The sequence below is a fragment of the Phyllobates terribilis genome, unplaced genomic scaffold, assembly GCF_046119375.1.
Source record: "Phyllobates terribilis strain yellow unplaced genomic scaffold, ASM4611937v1 Scaffold_2__4_contigs__length_985480577, whole genome shotgun sequence".
NCBI lineage: Eukaryota > Metazoa > Chordata > Amphibia > Anura > Dendrobatidae > Phyllobates > Phyllobates terribilis.
The window spans coordinates 277302757-277326456 of record NW_027362762.1 but is presented as its reverse complement, the minus strand read 5'-3'; the positions used below and the strand labels follow the sequence as shown (position 1 = coordinate 277326456).

General features: G+C 44.2%; 1 long non-coding RNA gene across 1 annotated transcript; it reads left to right on the top strand.

Annotated features, from left to right (window-relative positions):
* Positions 1–909: 909 nt before the first annotated feature.
* Positions 910–22241, top strand: LOC141251639 (uncharacterized). Its single transcript, XR_012313306.1, has 3 exons — positions 910–947; positions 1092–1155; positions 22029–22241. It is a non-coding gene; the product is annotated as an uncharacterized lncRNA (long non-coding RNA).
* Positions 22242–23700: the final 1459 nt, after the last annotated feature.

The following is a 23700-nucleotide window of genomic DNA, read 5'->3' as shown; positions in this document are numbered from 1 at the left end:
TCTTCTGCACCATTTCTTTAGACTGCTAAACTCAATGGCCAGGCTTCTGGTGCTGACTTGGTCACTGATGTCACTGCTTGTTATGCCATCACAACATGCATCACCCGAGACGATGAAACTGCATGGCGTACAGTAATACCAGACGCTTTCTTGTCCGTGGAAGCGCCGGCCTAGAATGATGGAGGCCGAAGAGGATGCACATGACGAAGAAAGGGGAAAAGAAGAGGCGTAAAGGACTGGAAGGTAGGAGTAGTGAGATGAGTATTATTTTTTTTTTTTTTACATTGTATGTTTATTATGCTCTGGGGTCTGGACAGCACATAATAAGGAGCATTACATTTGCATCAAATAACATTTCTTTGTAAAATTTGCATGATTTGCTGAATTTGTATTTTGGCAGATTGTCTAGTTGTCAGTATCATATGACTTTTAAGCCTACATACTGTACATAGAATTTGGATTTTTGGTGTATTTTGTTGCATTTGTGGGGCCAAGGGTGGTTTTCAGAATGATGCAGAAATTATAGAGCCGATGCCTCTTGTCTAAAAAAAGGCATGCACAAAATGTTGCAAAACAAAAAAACTGCAACTAAAATACACTTGTATAAAAGCCTTTTAAAATTCTTAAAATGAATTAATGGAAATTTTTGGATGTATTTTAACTTGCTGAAAAAAGGTGTGTGAAGAAGCCCTAAAGCTGCTATATGATAGATAACTGACAGAGTAAGGTATATGGTGAAAATAACCACACACTGAACACCAATCAGCATTACATTAAAATCACTAATGTATTAAGTGAATAACATAGATAATCTCATCTACTGACGATTGTACCTGTCAATGGATTAGTAATAAAGTAATATCCACCCACAGGGTGAGGCCACACGCTCAGGTTTTGTTCTGTTTTTCTGAGACAGCTTTGAAGACAAAACAAGGTGTGGATCATAGGTAAGAACACAGTGTGCGTTGGAAACATGTCAGTTAATCTGACATGTGGAGACTTTTTTTATTGCAATCTAAGTGTAGGAGCAGTTTTAACTTTTGTGAATGTGCTGCACCTAGATTTTATTTTACTATCTTTCTTTTTTTCAGAGGCATGTCTAGGGGAAGGTCAGCCTGTAGGGGGCCGTCGAGTCGCTTGATGCGGCAGTCCGAGGTATCTCCCAGGTGGCTTCACTTTGCTCCCTCATCTTCCCTCCCAGAGTGGGATTCGGCTACACTCTGAGCAAACAGTCAAGCTGTAGAGAAGGTTTTTCATGCATGAATACAGTTGAAGCCCTGATCACCAGTATTTTCAGTTCAGGGTGACTTGAGCATGAACACAACATCTGTTTACAGGCTGTGAACATTGGTACAGTCCAATGGAACTGAAGAAACTGAAGGTTTATTGTAATGCAATCTTTTGTGAGGGGAAAATATAGGTTGGATTGGAGGAGAGGTTTGAAGAGGCAGTACGGGGAAGGGGAAATGTGTAAAGAAACAATAAAAGGAGTGGGGGGAGGAAATGGTATGGGGAGCAGAGGATGGAGGGAAATGTGTGAGGAGACAGTATGGGGAGGGGTGTGGAAATATGTGAGGAGAAAGTATGAGGATCAGGGTGGGAAATGTGTGAGGAGACAGTATGGAAAGTTGGTGAGTTGAATGTATGTGGAGACAGGGGTGAATGTTGGAGGGGACAACAAAATGAGAGGGTTGAAATGAGTGAAGAGACAGTATGAGGAAGGAGGAGGAAGTGTGAGGACACAGTATAAAAAGGTAAGGGATAAATGTTTGTAAAAACCTTAGGGGGAGAAATTTATACTGGGAGAAAAGTGGAGGGGGCTATATGAAAGGAATAATGTGAGGAGACAATATGGGGAGAGAAAAGCATAAGGAAGCAAAATAGAGGGACTGGGTTGGGTTGTATGATTTTCAGGAGGGAGTGTGATTTATTTCATCTAATGCAGTTCTATGGTAAAAAATCCGCACATAAAACTCAGTAAACCCACAAGAGAAATTGACGTGTTGCAGATTTGAAACACGCACCGCAAGTTCGTGTACACTACACAAAAAAACCCTACAGTGGGCAACAGGGGGTTATAAATCCCATCCACTTTGCTGGAACTGTAAGATGCTGCATTTTTAATACAGCAAAAATACACTCATTGTGGCCACACAGCCATATGGAGAACAACTTCAGCAAAAATACAGAAAGAATTGATATTATGCATTAAAAAAAACCCCACATACTGCAGGTCAAAAAAGCACAAGGAAAAAAAGCCACCATGTGAATGAGATATTTTAAATCTCCTTCATTTTGATTACCATAAAATGCTGCATTTTTTTCTGCAAGAAAAAACACTGAAAAAAATGCATCAAAAATGCATTGACCCAGATTCATGAAGGTGGTGTAAAACACCTTAATAAGTAACAACATTTTGGCCAACTGAGAAGCTGGGCAAAAAATTAGTGATTTTTGGCATTTTCACACTAGCCCCAACCAGCTTCACCTATTTTGTTAAAAATTTCCCCATTTCAGTGGCATAGCTTTAGCCAGAAATGTACTCCAGTCGCGGATGGGAATACATCTCTGGCGTGGTGCCTGGCATTCTTAAGATGCACCCCCGTCAATCCTGTATCCCCCGTGCCCACCGATTACATGTTTCCATGATCTGGATTAAAGGATTCTAAGACCGACAGCCTGTCGTGGGTGCTTTCCTTTCCTGCATTCTTGGTCATGGTCCTCCACAGCAATGGTATTCCTTAGTGGCAATGGCTACTTTCAGTATGAGAATGCACCCTACGAAACTGACTCGGCCATTAAATTACAGAGATCTGCCAGTCGAACATCTGTGGGATGTCTAATCCATGAAGGTCCCATTTCACAACTAATAGAACAAGAAGGAGCTGCTGTAAATGTTTTGACTCCAGATACTTTTAGAAACCTTTAGAGTTTTTGTAGAGTCCATACATTGAAGAAGCAGAGCTGCCATGATGGTACAGGGGAGTCTGCACAATATTAGTGGTTCTAAGTCCTTAAAACAGAGGGAAATCTAGGTTTTACTGCACCCATGACAAAAATTCACATTGGCCTCTGCTCTTACACACAGCTTAAACGGTAGTCATCATGTGACTTGCATACTTATAGTCACATGCTAACTAGTTCCTCTTCTGCCTGATTCTCTCCATGTTCATTGAAAAATTAAACCCCCTGAATCATGGAGGGAAGCAGGAGTGCAACTAGTAAGCACGTGACCATAATTATTGAAATTGCATATATAGCGAATGAAATAAGTATTAAACACATCACCAGTTTTCTATGTAAATATATGTATATAGGTGATATTGACATGAAAGTCTCACCAGATGTTCGTAACAACCCATCCAATCCACACGGGAAAATAAATTAAACAATAGATGTCCATAAATTAGGTTATGTTTAATAGTGAGAAATGACACAGGGAAAAAACAAGGTAAGTCATGACATCAGCTAAAATCTATCAGTCATTAGAAGACAATTTTGCCTCTTACTGAAAAATAATATCTGCTGGTTCAACTTATGGCCTATAAAAAGTTATCACATTACTAGTGTTGAGCGAGCACTAAAATGCTCGGGTGCTCGAAGCTTGGGCCGAGCTCACCTTGATACTCGGATGCTCGACCCGAGCCACGAGCCCAATGTTAGTATATGGGAGACGAAAGCATTTTGGCGGCGGCACCCTCGGCAGTCTGTAGAAAGCCTAAAAAGTGCCAAAAACGATAGTGACAGTGCTCAAATGACATGGGGATAGCATGGGAATCGCCCTAGGAAGCATTTCTGACCCCCAGGTCACTGCTGTCAACAACGTGGTCAGAGGTATAAAGCCACTTTTACGGGCTCACAATAAAACGTTCAAAAACGAAAGTAAAACTGTTTTCCTGTGAAATATGTTAAGGAACATCCTTTCCAGGGTAAAGACTTGTGTATAAAGTCATTATCGGACTTTACTCCTCTTTGGTCAGACCTCATCTGGAATACTGTGTCCAGTTTTGGGCACCACATTTTAAAAAAGACATCGACAAACTGGAGCAAGTTCAGAGAAGTGCGACCAGAATGGTGACCGGTCTGCAAACCTTGTCCTATGAGGAAAGGTTACAGGATTTGGGAATGTTTAGCTTGCACAAAAGAAGACTGAGAGGAGACTTAATAGCTGTCTACAAATATCTCAAGGGTTGTCACATTGAAGAAGGATCATCTTTATTCTCATTTGCACAAGGAAAGACTAGAAGCAATGGGATGAAACTGAATGGGAGGAGTCACAGATTAGATATTAGAATAAACTTTTTGACAGTTAGGGTGATCAATGAGTGGAACAGGCTGCCACGAGAGGTGGAGAGTTCCCCTTTAATTGACGTCTTCAAACAGAGGCTGGACAGACATCTGTCTGAGATGATTAAGTGAATCCTGCTTTGAGCAGGGGGGTTGAACCAGATCACCAAGGAGGTCCCCTCCAACTCTACCATTCTATGATTCTATGAAGGTAATATAAATAACCAAAAACAAAAATTCTCCTCCACACCTTGGGCTATGTTCACAAGTAGCATTTTTTATGTCTTTTTGCACTTTTGACAAATGCATTGACCGGGAAATGTCATTTTAACATTTTACAACCTTACCTGGCCATGTGCTGTGTGACACATGCATACAGTGCTGAAAAGACATGGGAACATCATGAGGAAGACCACTGGAAGCATCTCTGACACCCAGGTCACTGCTTAAAATGTGCACATCAGAAGTGATACTTGCCGCATCGGAAGATGCAGACTTGCAACTATCCCCGTGCAAGTCCTTCACCCAGGGCAGTGTTCAATTGTACCTCCCCCATTCATTGCAATGCAAGTGCAAGTATGCGGCCTGCCACCCACCCACCCACCCCCAGGCTGCAATACCATACTGCTTGCTTGCATTTGAAATTGGGACTTTTAGGCATGTGGAGGTGGAATCTGGCCACCACGTCATGGCTGCATCGGCGGCCTGGTATTCATACTTAGTCCCCAGCCGCCCAGCGGCTGGGTGTCCACACTTGGTCCCCAGCCACCAGGGGGCGGCCGGGTGTCCATACTCGGTCCCCAGCTGCCTCGCGGCCTGGTGCCCACACACAGTCCCCAGCCGCCTGGGCGTGGCCGGGTGTCCATAAATGGTCCCCAGCCGCACCTATTTGTCCCGGTGCGCCTTATACACAAGCGCGCATACCAAAATATTACCTGTGCCCTCCCCAGTGCATTTAGTGGGAAGGACAGCCTAACCACAAACACGTGGACAGATGAATGTGGCCAGGGATGGTCCATCTCACTAACGCCTTCACACTGGGTTAATATTGTGGAAGCCGGGACACAGTTGGACACTGGGATGCAACACGTCCTCCAGACATAGAGGATTGTGGGTCCTGGGTCAATCAGGCTTCAACACAAAGTTTAGACGGTAGACAGCAGCAGTGGTCGGCCTCCTACACAATGAGTAAATTATTCATGATCATGAGGCTATAGATCTCCTTTCTGTTCCTTGGAATGCAAGCGCATGTATGTAGTAGCGGCTAGGCCTGAGGTGGTCCGTGTTTTGGTCCGTGTTTTGGCGCATATCCTACCTCCTGCGAGGATTGCTGGATGTTTTCCTGCTACTATCCCAGTTCTATGACTCCAGTTAAAACAAAGCTTCAGGTGATGAATGATGGATGAGGTGGTGGCAAAGGAGAAAGAGCAGCAGGAACAAGGACCATTCACATCAAAATCGGGCCAGTCAACCACACATGTCTTGTAGGATATGTTTCTGTACCAAAAGGAGCGGTTCGGCTACACAGTTATAGGGCATACAGTGAGTGCAATGCCTGCCAAAAATTTTGATGTACTCCAATGCCCCTTGGAAGTGACATGGAGGTCAGAGGGCCTTAACTAAACCATTTTTTCCATTTATAGCAACTAGGTCTACTGTACACTGTTGGCCTAAGCAGTGAATGGAAGGCTTTCCAAATATTATGAGGAACTGCAATGCCCCTTGAAACAGACGTGGATTACAGCATACTAAAAACCTTCTACCCATTATTGGGGAGTGGGTCTCCCTTAGTGTTCGCCTATGCATTGAAAAGCAAAAGCTGACTAAAATTAGGATGAAATGCAATGCCCGTTGGAAGAGTCGTGGAGGTTAGAGGTAATTAAAAACAACATTTCAATGCCCCTTGGAAGAGCTGTGGAGTTCAGAGTGGTTTAACAAGACGGTTTTATTGCCCCTTTGAAGAGACGTGGAGGTCACAGTAGCTTTACAAGACTGTTTTAATGCCCCTTGAAAGAGACGTGGAGTTCAGAGTGGTTTAATAAGACTGTTTTAATGCCCCTTGGAAGAGACGTGGAGGTTACAGTGGAGCAAAATGACAATAACAATGCCCCTTGGAAGAGTGGTGGAGGTCCCAGCGGAATAAAAAGACAATATCAATGACCCTTGGAAGAGACGGTGAGGTCACAGTAGCTTAACAAGACGATTTTAATGCCCCTTGGAAGAGACGTGGAGTTCAGAGTGGTTTAACAAGACGGTTTTAATGCCCCTTGGAAGAGACGTGGAGTTCAGAGTGGTTTAACAAGACGGTTTTATTGCCCCTTGGAAGAGACGTGGAGGTCACAGTGGTATAAAAAGACAATATCACTGCCCCTTGGAAGAGACGTGGAGGTTCCAGTGGAAATTAAAGACAATATGAATGACCCTTGGAAGAGACTTGGAGGTCACAGTTGCTTATCAAAACGATTTTAATGCCCCTTACAAGAGCCATGCAGTACAGCATATTAAAACATTATTCCCATTATTGGGGAGTGGGTCTCCCATAGTCTTTGCCTATGACTTTGAGTCAAAACCTGCCAAAAATTAGGATGGAGGAACTTGCAATGCCCCTTACAAGAGCCATGCAGTACAGCATATTAAAAACATTATTCCCATTATTGGGGAGTGGGTCTCCCATAGTCGTTGCCTATGCCTTCCAAGCAAACGCTGCCAAAAATTAGGATGGAGGAACTTGCAATGCCCCTTACAATAGCCATGCAGTACAGCATATTAAAAACATTATTCGCATTATTGGGGAGTGGGTATCCCATAGTCTTTGCCTATGCCTTCCAAGCAAAAGCTGCCAAAAATTAGGACAGAGGAACTTGCAATGCCCCTTACAAGAGCCATGCAGTACAGCATATTAAAAACATTATTCCCATTATTATGGAGTGGGTCTCCCATAGTCTTTGCCTATGCCTTCCAAGCAAAAGCTGCCAAAAATTAGGATGGAGGAACATGCAATGCCCCTTACAAGAGCCATTCAGTGCAGCATATTAGAAACATTACCATTATTCGGGAGTAGGTCTCCCATAGTCTTTGCCTATGCCTTCCAAGCAAAAGCTGCCAAAAATTAGAACGGAGGAACTTGCAATGCTGGAAACACGGACCACGGTCACCCTTGTGGTATAGTGGTGGTGGAGACTGAGGATAAGGAAAAGAGCAAAAAACAGCCGAAATGAGGAAGCGTATACCCATGTGTCAGTGTGAAGCGGTGCATGGGAATACACCTCCTTAAATAACACAGTGGATTTGACTTTATGATACTCTGCTGTCATTTGGTGGTGATGAGAAGTCTGGCCCAATCCAGCCCTTGTTCATATTGATAAGGGTCAGCTTGTCAGCATTGTCAGTTGACAGGCGAGTGCGCTTATCAGTTATAATTCCCCCAGCGGCACTGAAAACATGTTCCGATAACACACTAGTGGCAGGGCAGGCCAGGACCTCCAAGGCGTACAGAGCGAGTTCATTCCCCGTGTCCAGCTTGGATACCCAATAATTAAAAGGCACGGAGGAATCATGGAGGTTGCTGGTACGGTCGGCAAGGTAGTCCTTCACCATCTTTTGAACCTTTCCACTCCTTGTAAAAGTACCCCACGCCTCAGAGCCTGTAAGCTGGGTGGGTCTCATAAAACTGTCCCAGAACGTTGACAACATTCCCCTGCCTCTTCTGGATTGGAGTTGCGTCTCTCTCGCCTGTACGCCTTGGTTGGTCAACGATCTGTGACCTCTGCCGCTAGCGTGTTCAGATGGGAATTTGTTTAACAGTTCTGCAGCAAGGGCCTTCTGGTACTGCCCCATTTTTGTAGACCTCTCCACCTCAGGAATAAGAGAGTGAAAGTTCTCCTTGTAGTTGGGATCTAAAAGTGACACCAACCAGTAATAACTGTCACCCAACATTTTGACAACGCGAGGGTCACGGTTAAGGCAGCCTACATAAAGTTAGCCATGCGTGCCAGACTGGTAACGGGCAAGACTTCTGAGTCCTCACCAAGATGACGACTGACCCTGCTCTCTTCCTCCTCCTCCTCCCCCCTGTCTTCAGGCCACCCAAGCTGAACCGACGGTATGACAGTTGTACAGCGCATGATACCAGCTCCTGTTCTTCATCCTCCTCCTCTCCCTCATTCTCCCCCAATGCACCTTGGGATGAGATGATGCTGGGCTGTGAGTAATAGCCCGCTACGGCTTCTTGATCCATCTCATCATACTCTGGCTGCAATGCCTCCTCCTTAATTCTCTGCAGAGAGGGTTGCAAAAGACAGACAAGTGGGATGCTGACGCTAATGTTGGCGTCATCGCCACTCACCATCTTGGTAGACTCCGCAAAGTTTGTCAGGATGGTACATATGTCAAACATCCAGGTCCACTCCTGAGGTCTTATGTGTGCAGTCTGACCTGAATATCGACAGCCTTGATGCAGCTGGTACTCCACAACTTCTCTCTTCTGCTCACAAATCCTTTGCAACATGTGGAGGGTAGAGTTCCAACATGTGGGGACATCACACACCTGTCTGAGTGCCCTAAGCTGCAAACGCTGCTGCAACACAGCAAGGGCAGCGGAAGCTGTAGCTGACTTCCAAAAATGAGCTGACAGGCGGCGTACTTTGATGAGCAGATCTGGCAACTCGGGGTATGATTTAAGAAACCGCTGAACCACAAGGTTAAGCACATGAGCCAGGCATGGTAGGTGTGTGATCTTGCCTCGCCTCAGAGCCGCCAGAAGAAGCAGTGGTGACACCCGCTGACACTGGTCGTGGACCCTAAGGTTCACCCCACAAAGTCAGGTGCTTTGCTGACATGTGCCTGACCATGTTGGTGGTGGTCAGGCTGGTATTTTCGTCACCCATGCTGATGCTGGCCTGGCAGTTGGTACACTCGGCATGGTGGGAGGAAGGAGCATCAGGGTGAGAAGGAGTATGCGGTCGAGACTCACGGCTACTAACATTTGACCGTGTGGAAGACAGACAGGAGGTGGTGGTGCCCAGATGACTGGAAGTATTATCTGCTATCCAATTAATAACCTGTTCACACTGATCAGTTCGCAAAAGTGGTGTTGTGTGATTCCCTAGTAATTTGGTCAAGAACTGGGAGCGAGAAGATGTGGCTGTTGGTTGTGGCACATTTTCACCACGGCCCCATCCTCTGCACGCACTATCACCACAACGCCCAGGTCCACGTCCTTTGCCACACCCCTTGCCCATTGTGAATGAAGTAAAATAGCTTACACTTGCACTATCAATGGCAAAAGGGTACTCGCTCGAGCATCTCACTACTCGGGATGTTCGGCGAGCACCGAGCATTTTCGGGTTACTCGGGCGGGAGCTCGGGTCTCCACCCTGCATTTTTGGTGCTCTTTACAAAGCAAATGAACATGCAGGGACTGCCAGCCAGTCACTGTAATGCCGCAGCCATGTTGGTTGTGGGCATTACAGTGATTGCCTGGCCGCACAGCGTCACCTCGAGTATTTAAAACTGGACGCCGCCATCTTGGACACAGTCGCTCCGGATCAGACAGTGTGGGGAGAGTGGTGCTGAGCTAGGGAGAGATTTATACTGCAAAATAGGGAGTGTAGGGTCTCTAAAGCCTGCAAAATCAAACAAACAGTCCTTCTTAGGACTAATATCCATCCCAGAAATCAGGCAGGCAGGCTGTATAGGAGACGCAGTGGTTATACCAACAAACACTGCATTACAGTCCTGTGTGCTACTGCTGCTCAAATTGCTAGACTTAGCCCCAGGTCTCAGGGGCCAGGAAAAATTCTATTTTTTCATCCTCTTTTTTTTTTTTTTAACTCAGTCAGACTGTACAAATACCTGTCTTATTTACCTTTTGGTATCTCCCCCCCCCCCAAAAAAAAAAAAATTGAGTGTGTCTGTGAGTGTTCAGACACAAATATATCTGTTTAAAAGCGTCTGGTTTCAGCCAGATAACTAGAACTATGGTTTTGCAGTTCCACGGTTCAAATCTCTGTATTATCCACTTTTTTGCCTTTTTTCCATAAAAAAAAACAGATGAGTGTCTCACTGACTGTTCAGACACAAATATATCTATTTAAAAAAGTCTGGTATATGCCAGGAAATTAGAACTGTGGTTTTCCTCTTCCGCAGTTCAAATCTGGGTGTTATCCACCTTTTGGCCTTTTTTACATAAAAAAAAAATGTTTCAGTGTCTCGCTGACTGTTCAGACACAAATATATCTGTTTAAAAGTTTCTGGTGTAGGCCAGAGAACTAGAACTGTGGTTTTCCTCTTCCACGCTTTAAATCTGGGTGTAATCCACCTTTTTGCCTTTTTTACATAAAAAAAAACGTTTAAGTGTCTCGCTGACTGTTCAGACACAAATATATCTGTTTAAAAGATTCCGGTGTAGGCCAGAGAATGAGAACTGTGGTTTTCCTCTTCCATGGTTCAAATCTGTGTGTAATCCACATTTTGGCATAAAAAAAAAACAGTTTCAGTGTCTCGCTGACTGTTTAGACACAAAAATATCAGTTTAAGAGATTCTAGTGTAGGCCAAAGAACTAGAACCGTGGTTTTCCTCTTCCACGGTTCAAATCTGGGTGTAATCCACCTTTTTTCATAATAAAAAACTGTTTGTGTGTCTTACTGACTGTTCAGACACAAATATATCTATTTCAAAGATTCTGGTGTAGGCCAGAGAACTAGAACTGTGTTTTTCCTCTTCCACGGTTCAAATCTGGGTGTAATCCACCTTTTTGCCTTTTTACATAAAAAAAAACATTTCAGTGTCTCGCTGACTGTTCAGACACAAATATATCTGCTTAAAAGATTCTGGTGTAGGCCAGAGAACTCGATCTGTGGTTTTCCTCTTCCACGGTTCAAATCTGGGTGTAATCCACCTTTTTGCATGAAAAAAAACAGTTTGAGTTTCTCGCTGACTGTTCAGAAACAACTATATCTGTTTAAAAGATTCTGATGTAGGCCAGAGAAATAGATCTGTGGTTTTCCTCTTCCACGGTTCTGATCTCCTTTTTATTACCCTTTTGCCATTGATAGTGCGAGTGTAAGCTATTTTACTTCATTTACAAGGGGCAAGGCGCGTAGCAAGGGATGTGGAACTGGACGTTCTGGTGATGGTGTGTGCAGAGGATGGTGCCGTGGCCAAGGTGAAAATGTGCCACAACCAACAGCCACATCTTCTCGCTCCCAGTTCTTGACTGAATTACTAGGGAAGCACACAACAATACCACTATTGCAAACTGATCAGTGTGAACAGGTTATTAATTGGATAGCAGATAATACTTCCAGTCACCTGGGCACCACCAACTCCGGTCTGTCTTCCACACTGTAAAGTGTTAGTAGCCGTGAGTCTCGCATACTCCTTCTCTCCCTGTTGCTCCTTCCTCCCACATTGCCAAGTGTCGTCAGAGAGTTACTGATCCCCCACAGTTGGACACTCTTAAGAGCTGTTCATCTATCCATTTCCATATTTGGGACTCTCGCCTGCTCCGCTTGAAGTGGTGGAACAGGAGATCCCATGTAGCAATGGCCAAATATTTGAACAGCCATGGCCACAGGAAGGTGACACTGGCAATTTGTCACAAGAGGTGGACGATGATGAGACACAATTGCCACGAAGTTAGGAGGAGGACCGTGGTGCGGAAGTGGAAGAGTAGGAGGTAGTGGATGATCTAGTAACTGACCCAACGTGGCAGGAGGACACGCAGAGCGAGGCCAGCAGCACATAGGGGGATGGAGGCAGAGAACCCCAACAGGCAGGAAGAAGCAGTGTGGTGGCCAAAGACAGAAGGCGGGCAAACGTTCCCCGTAACACCAACATGAGGGACGTTTGCCAGTACAACCGGTAGGTCTTCCAGAGTCTGGAATTTTTTTAAAAGACTCTGCTGATAACCCCAAAAAGGCCATTTGTACCAACTGCCAGGCCAGCATCAGCAGGGGTTACAAAACGAACAGCCTGACCACCACCAACATGATCAGGCACATGTCAGTAAAGCACCGGACTTTGTCAAGCGAACCCCAGGGTCCACGACCAGTGTCAGCGGGTGTCACCACTGCTTCTTCCGCTGTTGTGCGTGTAAGAGAACCCCCTGTTGGGCGTGCAAGGCAATCCCCTGTCCATACTGCATGGAAAGATGCCCCCTCCTCTCAGTCTTCACTTGTTTTGGCAGTTTCTCAAGAAACAGCATCAACGTCCACGTCCACGTCCCACCGCAGCGTTCAATTGTCCATATCCCAGACCTTTGAATGAAAGCACAAATTCGCAGCCAACGCCCCACAGGCCATAGTCCTAAATTCGCACATTTCACGACTGCTTGCGTTTGAAATGCTGCCTTTTAGGCTGGTGGAGACGGAATCCTTCCGCAACCTTATGGCGGTGGCCGTCCCTCGGTACTCGGTCCCCAGCCGACACTATTTTGCCCCGTGTGCCATCCCCGCACTACACAAGCACGTGTCCCAAAACATCTGCTGTTCCCTCAACAATTCAGTTACTGGGAGAGTCCACCTGACAACGGACACTTGGACAAGTGCTTGTGGCCAGGGATGGTACATCTCCCTGATGGCACACTGGGTAAACATAGTGGAAGCCGGGACCCAGTCGGACCTTCGGACGGAACACATCCTCCCCTCACCGAGGATTGCGGGCCCTATGTCAGTCAGAGTTGCCCCCACAGTGTACAGCTCCTGTGCATTATCTTCCTCCTCCTCCTCATGTTCAGCCTCCATCTCATATATCACCATCAGTTACAAGCTGGAAGCACTGCAGTACTGCCTCAGCCAAGCGGAAACAGGCTGTGCTGAAACTCATAAGCTTAGGTGATAAACCTCACACTGCTTGTGAGTTGTGGACAGCTGTGAAAAATCAGGCAGATCTGTGGCTGAGACCGCTGAACCTATATCCAGGTATGGTCGTATGTGACAATGGCCGTAACCTGGTGGAGGCTCTGAGGTGAGGCGAGATCACACACGTATCATTTCTGGCTCATGTGGTTAACCTCGTGGTTCAGCGGTTTCTTAATTCGTACCCCGAGTTGCCAGATCTGCTCGTCAAAGTACGCCGCCTGTAAGCTCATTTTCAGAAGTCGGCTACAGCTTCCGCTTCCCTTGCTGTGTTGCCGCAGCGTTTGCAGCTTCCGGCACACCGACTGGTGTGCGATGTCCCCACACGTTGGAACTCTACCCTCCACATGTTGCAAAGGATTTGTGAGCAGAAGAGAGCAGTTGTGGAGTACTAGCTGCAAAAATGCTGTCGATATTCAGGTCAGACTCAACACATAAGACCTCAGGAGTGGACCTAGATGTCTGCACCATCCTGACAAACTTTGAGGAGTCCACCAAGATGGTCAGCATCCCACTTGTCTGTCTTTTGCAACGCTCTCTGCAGAGAATTAAAGAGGAGGCATTGCAGCCAGAGTATGATGAGATGGATAAAGAAGCCATAGCGGGCGATTATACACAGCCCAGCCTCATCTCATTCCAAGGTGCATTGGGGGACAATGAGGGAGAGGAGGAGGAGTAGGAAGAACAGGAGCTGGTATCATGCGCTGTAGATGGTAGTACTTGTACAACTGTCATACCGTCGGCTCAGCATGAATGGCCTGAGGACAGGGGGGAGGAGGAGGAGGAAGAGAGCATGGTCAGTCGTCATCTTGGTGAGGACATGGAAGTCTTGCCCATTACCAGTCTGGCACGCATGGCTGACTTTATGTTACGCTGCCTTAACCGTGATCCTCGCGTTGTCAAAATGTTGGTTGACAGTCATTACTGGTTGGTGACACTTTTAGACCCCCGCTACAAAGAGTACTTTCACTCTCTTATTCCTGAGGTGGAGAGGTCTACAAAAATGGGGCAGTACCAGAAGGCCCTTGCTGCAGAACTGTTAAAAAAATTCCCATCTGAACACGCTAGCGGCAGAGGTCATAGTTTGTTGCCCAACCAAGGTGTACAAGCAAGAGAGACGCAACTCCAATCCAGCAGAGGCAGGCGAGCATCGTCAATGTTCTGGGACAGTTTTCTGAGACCTACCAAGCTTACAGGCCCTGAGGCACGGGGTACTCTCACAAGGAGTGGAAAGTTTCAAAAGATGGTGAGGAAGTACCTTGCCGACCGTACCAGCGTCCTCCGTGATTCCTCTGTGCTTTTTAATTATTGGGTATCCAAGCTGGACACTTGGAATGAACTCGCTCTGTATGCCTTTATAGGTCCTGGCCTGCCCTGCCACTAGCGTGTATCGGAGCATGTTTTTAATGCCGCTGGGGGAATTATAACTGATAAGCGCACTCGCCTGTCAACTGACAATGCTGACGAGCTGACCCTTATCAAAATGAACAAGGGCTGGATTGGGCCAGACTTCTCATCACCACCAAATGACAGCAGAGTAACATAAAGTCAATCCACTGTGTTATTTCGGGAGGTGTATTCCCATGCACTGCTTCACACCGACACATGGGTATACGCTTCCTCATTTCTGCTGTTTTTTGCTCTTCTCCTTATCCTCAGCCTCCACAACCACGATACCAAAAGGGTGACCGTGGTAAGTGTTGCCAGCATTGCAAGTTCCTCCGTCCTAATTCTTGGCAGATTTCTTGGAAGGCATAGGCAAAGGCTATGGGAGACCCACTCCCCAATGAAGGGAATAATGTTTTTAATATGCTGTACTGCATGGCACTTGTAAGGGGCATTGCAAGTTCCTCCATCCTAATTTTTGGCAGCTTTCGCTTGGAAGGCATAGGTAATGACTATGGGAGAGAGACCCACTCTCCAATAATGGGAATAATGTTTTTAATATGCTGTACTGCATGGCTCTTGTAAGGGGCATTGCAAGTTTCTCCATCCTAATTTTTAGCAGCTTTTGCTTGGAAGGCATAGGCAAAGACTATGGGAGACCCACTCCCCAATAATGGGAATAATGTTTTTAATATGCTGCACTGCATGGCTCTTGTAAGGGGCATTGTAAGTTCCTCCATCCTAATTTTTGGCAGCTTTTGCTTGGAAGGCAAAGGCAAAGACTTTGGGAGACCCACTCTCCAATAATGGGAATGATGTTTTTAATATGCTGTACTGCATGGCTCTTGTAAGGGGCATTGCAAGTTCCTCCGTCCTAATTTTTGGCAGCTTTTGCTTGGAAGGCATAGGCAAAGACTATGGGTGACCCACTCCCCAATTATGGGAATAATGTTTTTAATATGCTGTAGTGCATGGCCCTTTTAAGGGGCATTGCAAGTTCCTCCATCCTAATTTTTGGCAGCTTTTGCTTGGAAGGCATAGGCAAAGACAGTGGGAGACCCACTCCCCAATAATGGGAATAATGTTTTTAATATGCTGTACTGCATGGCTCTTGTAAGGGGCATTAAAATCATCTTGTTAAACTACTGTGACCTCGACGTCTCTTCCAAGGGTCAATGATATTGTCTTTTTATTCCACTGGGACCTCCACGTCTCTTCCAAAGGGCATTGATATTGTCTTTTTATTCCACTGGGACCTACACCACTCTTCCAAGGGGCATTGATATTGTCTTTTTATTCCACTGCGACCTCCACCACTCTTCCAAGGGTCATTGATATTGTCTTTTTATTCCACTGCGACCTCCACCACTCTTCCAAGGGGCATTGATATTGTCTTTTTATTCCACTGCGACCTCCACCACTCTTCAAGGGGCATTGATATCGTCTTTTTATTCCACTGTAACCTCCACCACTCTTCCAAGGGGCATTGATATTGTCTTTTTTCCACTGGGACCTCCACCACTCTTCCAAGGGGCATTGATATTGTCTTTTTATTCCACTGGGACCTCCACGTCTTTTCCAAGGGGCATTAAGACCATCTTTTTAAACCACTCTGAACTCCACATCTCTTGCAAATGGCATTAAAACCGTCTTATTAAGCTACTGTGACCACCATGTCTCTTCCAAGGGGCATTAAAACTGTCTTGATAAACCACTCGGAACTCCACAGCTCTTCCAAGGGGCATTGAAATGTTGTTTTTAATTACCTCTAACCTCCCCGACTCTTCCAACGGGCATTGCATTTCCTCCTAATTTTAGTCAGCTTTTGCTTTTCAATGCATAGGCGAACACTAAGGGAGACCCACTCCCCAATAATGAGTAGAAGGTTTTAAGTACGCTGTAATCCACGTCTGTTTCAAAGGGCATTGCAGTTCCTCATAATTATTGGAAAGCCTTCCATTCACTGCTTAGGCCAACAGTGTACAGGAGACTCAGTGGCTATAAATGGAAAAAACGGTTTAGTTAAGGCCCTATGACCTCCATGTCACTTCCAAGGGGCATTGGAGTGCCTCGAAATTTTTGATAGGCATTGCACTCACTGTATGCCCTATCACTGTGTAGCCAAGCCGCTCCTTTTGGTACAGAAACATATCCTACAAGACATGTGTGGTTGACTGGCCCGATTTTGATGTGAATGGTCCCTGTTCCTCCTGCTCTTTCTCCGTTGCCACCACCTCATCCATCATTCATCACCTGAAGCTTTGTTTTAACGGGAGTCATAGACGTGTTGCATCCCAGTGTCCAACTGTGTCCCGGCTTCCACAATATTAACCCAGTGTGAAGGCGTCAGTGAGATGGACCATCCCTGGCCACATTCACGTGATTGTGGTTAGGCTGTCCTTCAAACTAAATGCACTGTGGAGGGCACAGGAAATGTTTTGGACCGTGTGTTGGCACCCCGCCGCGGGGCGGCTGGGGACTGAGTATGGATACCAGGCCGCCGACGCAGCCATGACGTAGTGGCCAGATTCCGCCTCCACTTGCCCAAAAGGCACAATTTCAAGTGCAAGCAAGCAGTATGGTATTGCAGTTTGGGGGCGGGTGGGTGGCAGGCTGCATACTTGCGCATGCATTGCAAGGAATGGGGGAGGTACAATTGAACACTGCCCTGGGACATGAACTTGCACTGGGATAGTTGCAAGTCTGCATCTTCTGATGCGGCAAGGATCACTTCTGATGGGTACACTTTTAGGCAGTGACCTCGGTGTCAGAAATGCTTCTTGGGGTCTTCCCCATGCTGTTCCCTTGAATTTTCAGCACTGTATGCATGTGTTACACAGCACATGGCCAGATAAGGTTGTAAAATGTTAAAATGACATATCCCGGTGAATGCATTTGTCACGGTTGAAAGCAATACAAAAGTGCAAAAACGCATAAAAAATGCTACTTGTGAACATAGCCCAAGGTGTGGAGGAGAATTTTTGTTTTCGGTTATTTATTTTACCTTATACACAAGTCTTTACCCTGGAAAGGATGTTCCTTAACATATTTCACAGGAAAATAGTGTCAGTTTCGTTTTTGAACGTTTTATTGTGAGCCCGTAAAAGTGGCTTAATATCTCTGACCACGTTGTTGACAGCAGTGACCTGAGGGTAAGAAATGCTTCCTGGGGTGAGCCCCATGCTGTCCCCATGTCATTTGAGCACTGTCACTATAGTTTTGGGCACTTTTTAGGCTTTCTACAGACTGCCGGGGGTGCCGCCGCAAAAATGCTCGGGTCTCCCATAGACTAACATTGGGCTCGTTGCTCGGGTCGAGCACCCGAGTATCACGGTGAGCTCGGCCCGAGCTTCCTGCACCCGAGCATTTTAGTGCTCGCTCAACACTAGTAACAATGTTTTGAACTTTTGACTTTCCGGCTCCGTATCTCACCATCCACTACTACTACGAATGTGAGTTTGCCATCATTTTATATCTATCATCTTGGCTATATCATTCATACATTTGACTTGCAACTATTTTGCATATGATTAGTTATGCTGATTGTTGTTATGTCATTGCATTGTTACTTTCTTGCTCCTAAAAATGTAAATTTTCATTTTTAATATTTTGGTAATATACTTTTGGCTTTCAACACTTCTTGAGTCCTTCTGGGTTTGTTTGCAATCAGATTCAAGAATGTCTCAACCAAAATCTGATCCCAGGTCTCTTCTCCACATTCCCAAAGTTGATTCATACAGGTCGACTCACTTGGTTATGTATACTGAATTTTCTTCAACTCTACCCACAAGTGCTCAATTGGGTTGAGGTCTGAGGACTGTGAGGGCCAATCCAGCTCTTCTTTTTCATTGAACCATTTGTTTGCCAATCTTGATGTATGCTTTGGGTCATTGTTTTGCTAGAACAATATGTTGTCCTTTTCATACCCATAGATTTTGAGTGTATAAAGTAACTTGTCTTGTAGAATACACACATATAGCCCAGCATTGAGACAACCATTGGTATCCAACGCCTTTAACTGTGAAACAACCCCATACCTTGAGACTTCCTCTATCGAACTTGACAGTTCCTTCAATTTCTTGATCGGTTAGCACTTTTCCCCTTGTTTCTTCTAGACCCATTTATACCCATTGCTCAAAATCACCTGTTTTCAACCTTCTGCTGTCAACTTTTTGTACTTTTTTGCAAACTTGAGCCGATGTTTCGTATGATGAAGTTGAGGCTTCTTCTCCTTTTTTTTGGGCCACTATTCCAGACTTGTGCAATGTGAGTCGCACGGCGCTTGCGTGGACATCTGTGATCTCACTATTATGAAGCATACTAGCCACCTCCACGGCCATGTTTGTTGCACCAAAACTGAGAGAGCTTGTGATAAGCCATTTTGTTGACTCCAATATTCTTCCTGGATGTCCACCTCTTGGCTTTTGAATAAATGGATGGGCGTCATTTCGTATTCTTCCAATTGTCATGGTACTCACATTGAAATTTTCTTGGTCGAGCATCGATGAGTTTGATGATGCTGTTTCTCTTTTCTTGGGAAATCTTCTTCATGGCTGCTCCTTGATTGAACCAGTGACCTTTCACTTGGGAATCAACCTAAAAACACACTCTGAGCTATTAGGGAATGTGAGAACAGATTGTAATTTGTAGTATACAGGAAGAAAAAGATTTTTCCACCATCAGGAGCAAACCAGTAACAATACTGTGACATGACAAAAAACTGCATAACTCATCATATTCAAAATAGCTGCAAGTCAAACTTATGTATGAAATAGCCCAAATAATTGTCTATGAAATGATGGATTCTCATGTTCAAAGCAGTAGTGAATGGTGAGATATGGAGCCTGAAAGTCAAAAGTTCAAAACATTGTTACCCTTTTGCTTGTCAGTGTAGACATTGGTGGACTACATCAGATTCGCTGGACCTCGTCGGACCTGCATGGGAACTTTTTTTTTAATACAATGATGAAAAAGGGAAAGTGTGAGAGAGTGTTTATTTGAATAAAAGATTTTTGTTTGTGTGTTTTTTATTTTTAATCACTGAGCTAGTAACGAGGGTGTCTGAAAGACAACTCTCCATTACTAACACCAAGGCTTTATTTCAGCTGTGCTTTTAGACAATTCACAGCTAACATCAAACCCAGGCACGATTACCCCGATTACCAAGGAACCAGGGCAATCAGGAAAAGCCAAGGCAAAGCGCCAGAATTGTTGAATCTAATATGATTCAACACTTCTAAAGCCTTATAATATCAGCCCTCAGCTGTCTGCTTTACCTTTGCTGGTTACAAATACTGGGGGGACCCAACTTCATATTTTTCATTTATTTATTTAATCATAAAAAGCTGTCCAAAAAGCTCCACAGTGTGCAATTTTACTATATGTTGGGGGGGTTGTGCTATTATATATCTGTATGTCTGACGCTCTGTCTATATGTCTATATTAGTGTTGAGCCACCCCCGCAGTGTTCGGGTTCGGTTCCGGTTGTCGATCAACGGGATGTTCAAGGAACTGTTCGTCGAACACCTTAGAACACCGTCGAACACCGTTAAAACTAATGACAGGCAAACAAAAACACATATAAATACATAGAAAACACCTTCTAAGGTGTTCAAAAGCTGACAAACTGCTCAGAAGACACTCTCTTTAAAAAATCCGGCCGGCAATTCAGCAGCGGCATACACCGGTACCCGAAAATTTAGACAAGAAGGAATAGAGCATCACACATAGATTAGATAGATAGAAACATGTCAGTCACATATATAAGAAGTACAGTGACAGTGTTGGTTACTGTACTTGTCATTTAGTGTTAAAGGATTTATTAAAAAAATATTAGTGTTTTCAAGCACCGTCTCTTTAAAATAGCCGGCCGGCAATTCAGCATCGGTACCCGACAATTTATAACAGAAAGAATAGAGCATCACACATAGATAGATAGAAACATGTGTATAACACAGCGGTCAAAATGTAAATTCCCAAATTGCAATAGAAACACACAAGCTGCCACTAAATCAGTTCAGCTTCAATAGGAAAATATAGGACTCATGAATAAAAAAGTAATATTTTATTGAAGTCTACACATAAAAAGGTAACAAGAGGATAAAAAATACTTTAAAAAGCAGGAACCTTCAAATTCCCTAAATCTAAGCTTACCCAGATGTGTGGTAATTGCACTTAGCTCAATGGTTAAATATGTAGGTACAATCCTGGAAATAGCTACCATGAGAAGTACGACCATTAACTCAATTGATAGCAAAGTAAGGTGTCATTGAATAGTATAAAGTGCCAGTGCATGGAAACAAAACCTAACTAATGCAAAAAAAGTAAATTACGAGGTAACTATAAACCAGGTGGTATACATTGATATTTGCAGACACTAGGACTAGCTCAAAATCCCTCTATACATAGTGAATAGTAGGTAGAAATACATAGGGAGATTTGCAGACAACAAAGTTGTCTCAAGATACCTCTATACATAGTGAATAGTAGATAGAAATGCAAAGGGAGATGATATAGTGGTATACATAGAAGTATAGGGATAAAAGGCTAGTACTCACACGAATGGGAGCTTGTAGGGAACCAACCCCAACGACGCCGTTTCGCAAGTGCTTCTTCAGAGGGGGCGTGTTTGTGTGTATATCATGTCCCGTTTTATATTTTCTCAAACAGCTGTTAGGAATACATATGGGTGATGGAGGGGTTCGGCGCATGCGTGCATTACTTGGGCAGCCGCAGAAATGAATGGAATTCCTGTTACAAGCGCCTGACATGCATGCGATGGAACGCATGACGTGTCCATTGCGCATGACAGGAAGTCTCGCGGGTCCGTTCAAGCGCATGCGCACTCTCCATAAAGGAATCCCCATATAGACGTGGCGATGTTGAAAAGAGGCGGGTACCAAATGCTAAGCAAGGAGAAGGAGGATCAGCTAGAAGGTAACGAAAGAGGATATATGAAATGGGATAGCTGGTATAAGGGACAAAATGATAACAGACATGATGAGATAATGTGTATGGAGCAGCAAAAAAGGAAAGGGGAACTGAAATGTGGAGAGATGAAAGCAGCTGAGGAATGAAAAATGAGTGTTATAAATGTAGTGATATTGGTAAAAAATGAGTGTAATAAATGTAGTGATATTAGTAAGAATAGTGGAGAAGAGTGGGTGAAGGTGTATAGAATAAATGATGAGTTAAAGTGTGAAGATAAGTGAGTAGAGAAAAAAAGGAAGAAAAAAAGGAAAGAAAAAAAGTGTGAAAACAGAAAAAGAAAATGTGAAAAAGAGTGTAAAGAAGAAATGGTGTAAAAAGTGAATATGACCAAATGGAAAATATGCTGGTAATGAGGGTAGGCAATAAAGTGGACTATATAAGATGTGATTATAGTGTACATAGATGTCAATGCTTATAAGTACTATTTTTACTTTTTCCCTTTTAGTCCATAGTCGGCAATATCCATAACTGTCCATTCTTTTGTCCTTTTTTCTGGTCCTCTGCAGTAAAGTCCATCATACCCAAAGGACGGGGAAGAAGTCAGATAGAGCCAACGTACATCCAGCAATGCCCAGAAGAAAAAACTGCCCATCCGCCACGACAAGGAAAGGGACCATGGTGAGAACTAGATAAATAACATAACAATTAAAATCACATAAAAAAGTCTAAAAACCGGACAGATAAAAAGCATCCAAACAGGAAAAATAGAAACTAAAGGGATATTTGATAAACACAATAGAATAGTCCAAGAAAGCGACAGAAGAGTAATAGTAATGGTATAATCAAATGGATATTGGAAGAAGTCATAGCCCAACATTATAAAAATGCAGAAAAGCCAAATTGCTCATTTAGCCCTTGAGGAGAAACAGTGCCAAGACGGCATATCCATCTGATCTCAAATCTAGAAAGGGCCAGACCCAGGTCACCACCCCTAATGCCCATATCTACCTGATCAATGCCCTTACTTAACAGTCCTTTAGGGTCACTGTTGTGATAAATTTTAAAATGTTTGGGAAGGGTTCTTAAGCTAGATGTCTCTTCAGTATGGAGCGATTTCTCAATGTCCAGTATATGCTCCTTAGTCCTTACCTTTAATTCCCGCGTGGTTAGCCCAATGTAGATTTTATTACATGGGCATTGTGCATGGTAAATGACACCTTTCGAGTTACATGAAAGGGCTTTTCGGATTTCATATATTCTGCTATTATCAAAATTGCAGAATTCTTTGCTGTTGACTAAGTTTTTACAGGCTTTACATTTACCACACTTAAAAAAGCCTCACTTCTTACCATCAGGCATCAGACCAGATGAACTCCTTTCATAATAGCTGTGTACCAGGGAGTCCTTAAGATTTTTTGATCTTCTAGCAACAAGGGCAGGTTTTTCAGGTAAGATTTTACGTAATACAGGGTCAGTGAAAAGTATATCCCAGTGTTTGTTTAGGATCTCCCTGAGTTCTGGCCATTGGGTGTTATAGTCAGATATAAATCTGGCTATATATTGATTGTTCTCTCTACTCTCCTTTTTCCCATAAAGCAATTGCTCTCTGTTAGAGTTTAGTGCTCTTTTGTATCCAATCTTGATGTTCCTTTTACTGTAGCCTCGGTTTTGAAACCGTCTCGTAAGATCATGTGACTTTTGAAGGAAGGAGTCTTTATTAGAGCATATTCTTCTTAGTCTTAAAAACTGTCCCATAGGGATGCCCCGAATAGTGGACAGGGGTTGGGAGGAGGAACTATGCAGTAAGGTATTAGTCGCAGTTTCTTTCCTAAAGACATCAGTCATGATATGGCCATCAAAGGTAGTTTGAATGTGAAGATCCAAAAAGTTGACATCTCTTCCCTGCTGGAAAGTGAGTCTAATGTTAAGATCATTGTTATTTAATTGTTCCATAAATTTTCCTAATTGTTCATTTGTGCCTTCTCAGATGAACCAGATGTCATCGATGTATCTCATCCACCCCTGTGCAAGGTGGATGCCATTGATGACATCACTGTGGAAGATGCTCCGTTCCCAGGCCCCCAAAAACAAATTTGCATAGGAGGGCGCACAAGACGCCCCCATAGCAGTGCCCTGTTTCTGCAAATAAATCTGTCGGTTGAAAATGAACACATTGTGCTCCAAAATAAACCTTAGTAAAACCACTATCAAATTGACTGTGGCTGAATCTAGGTTACT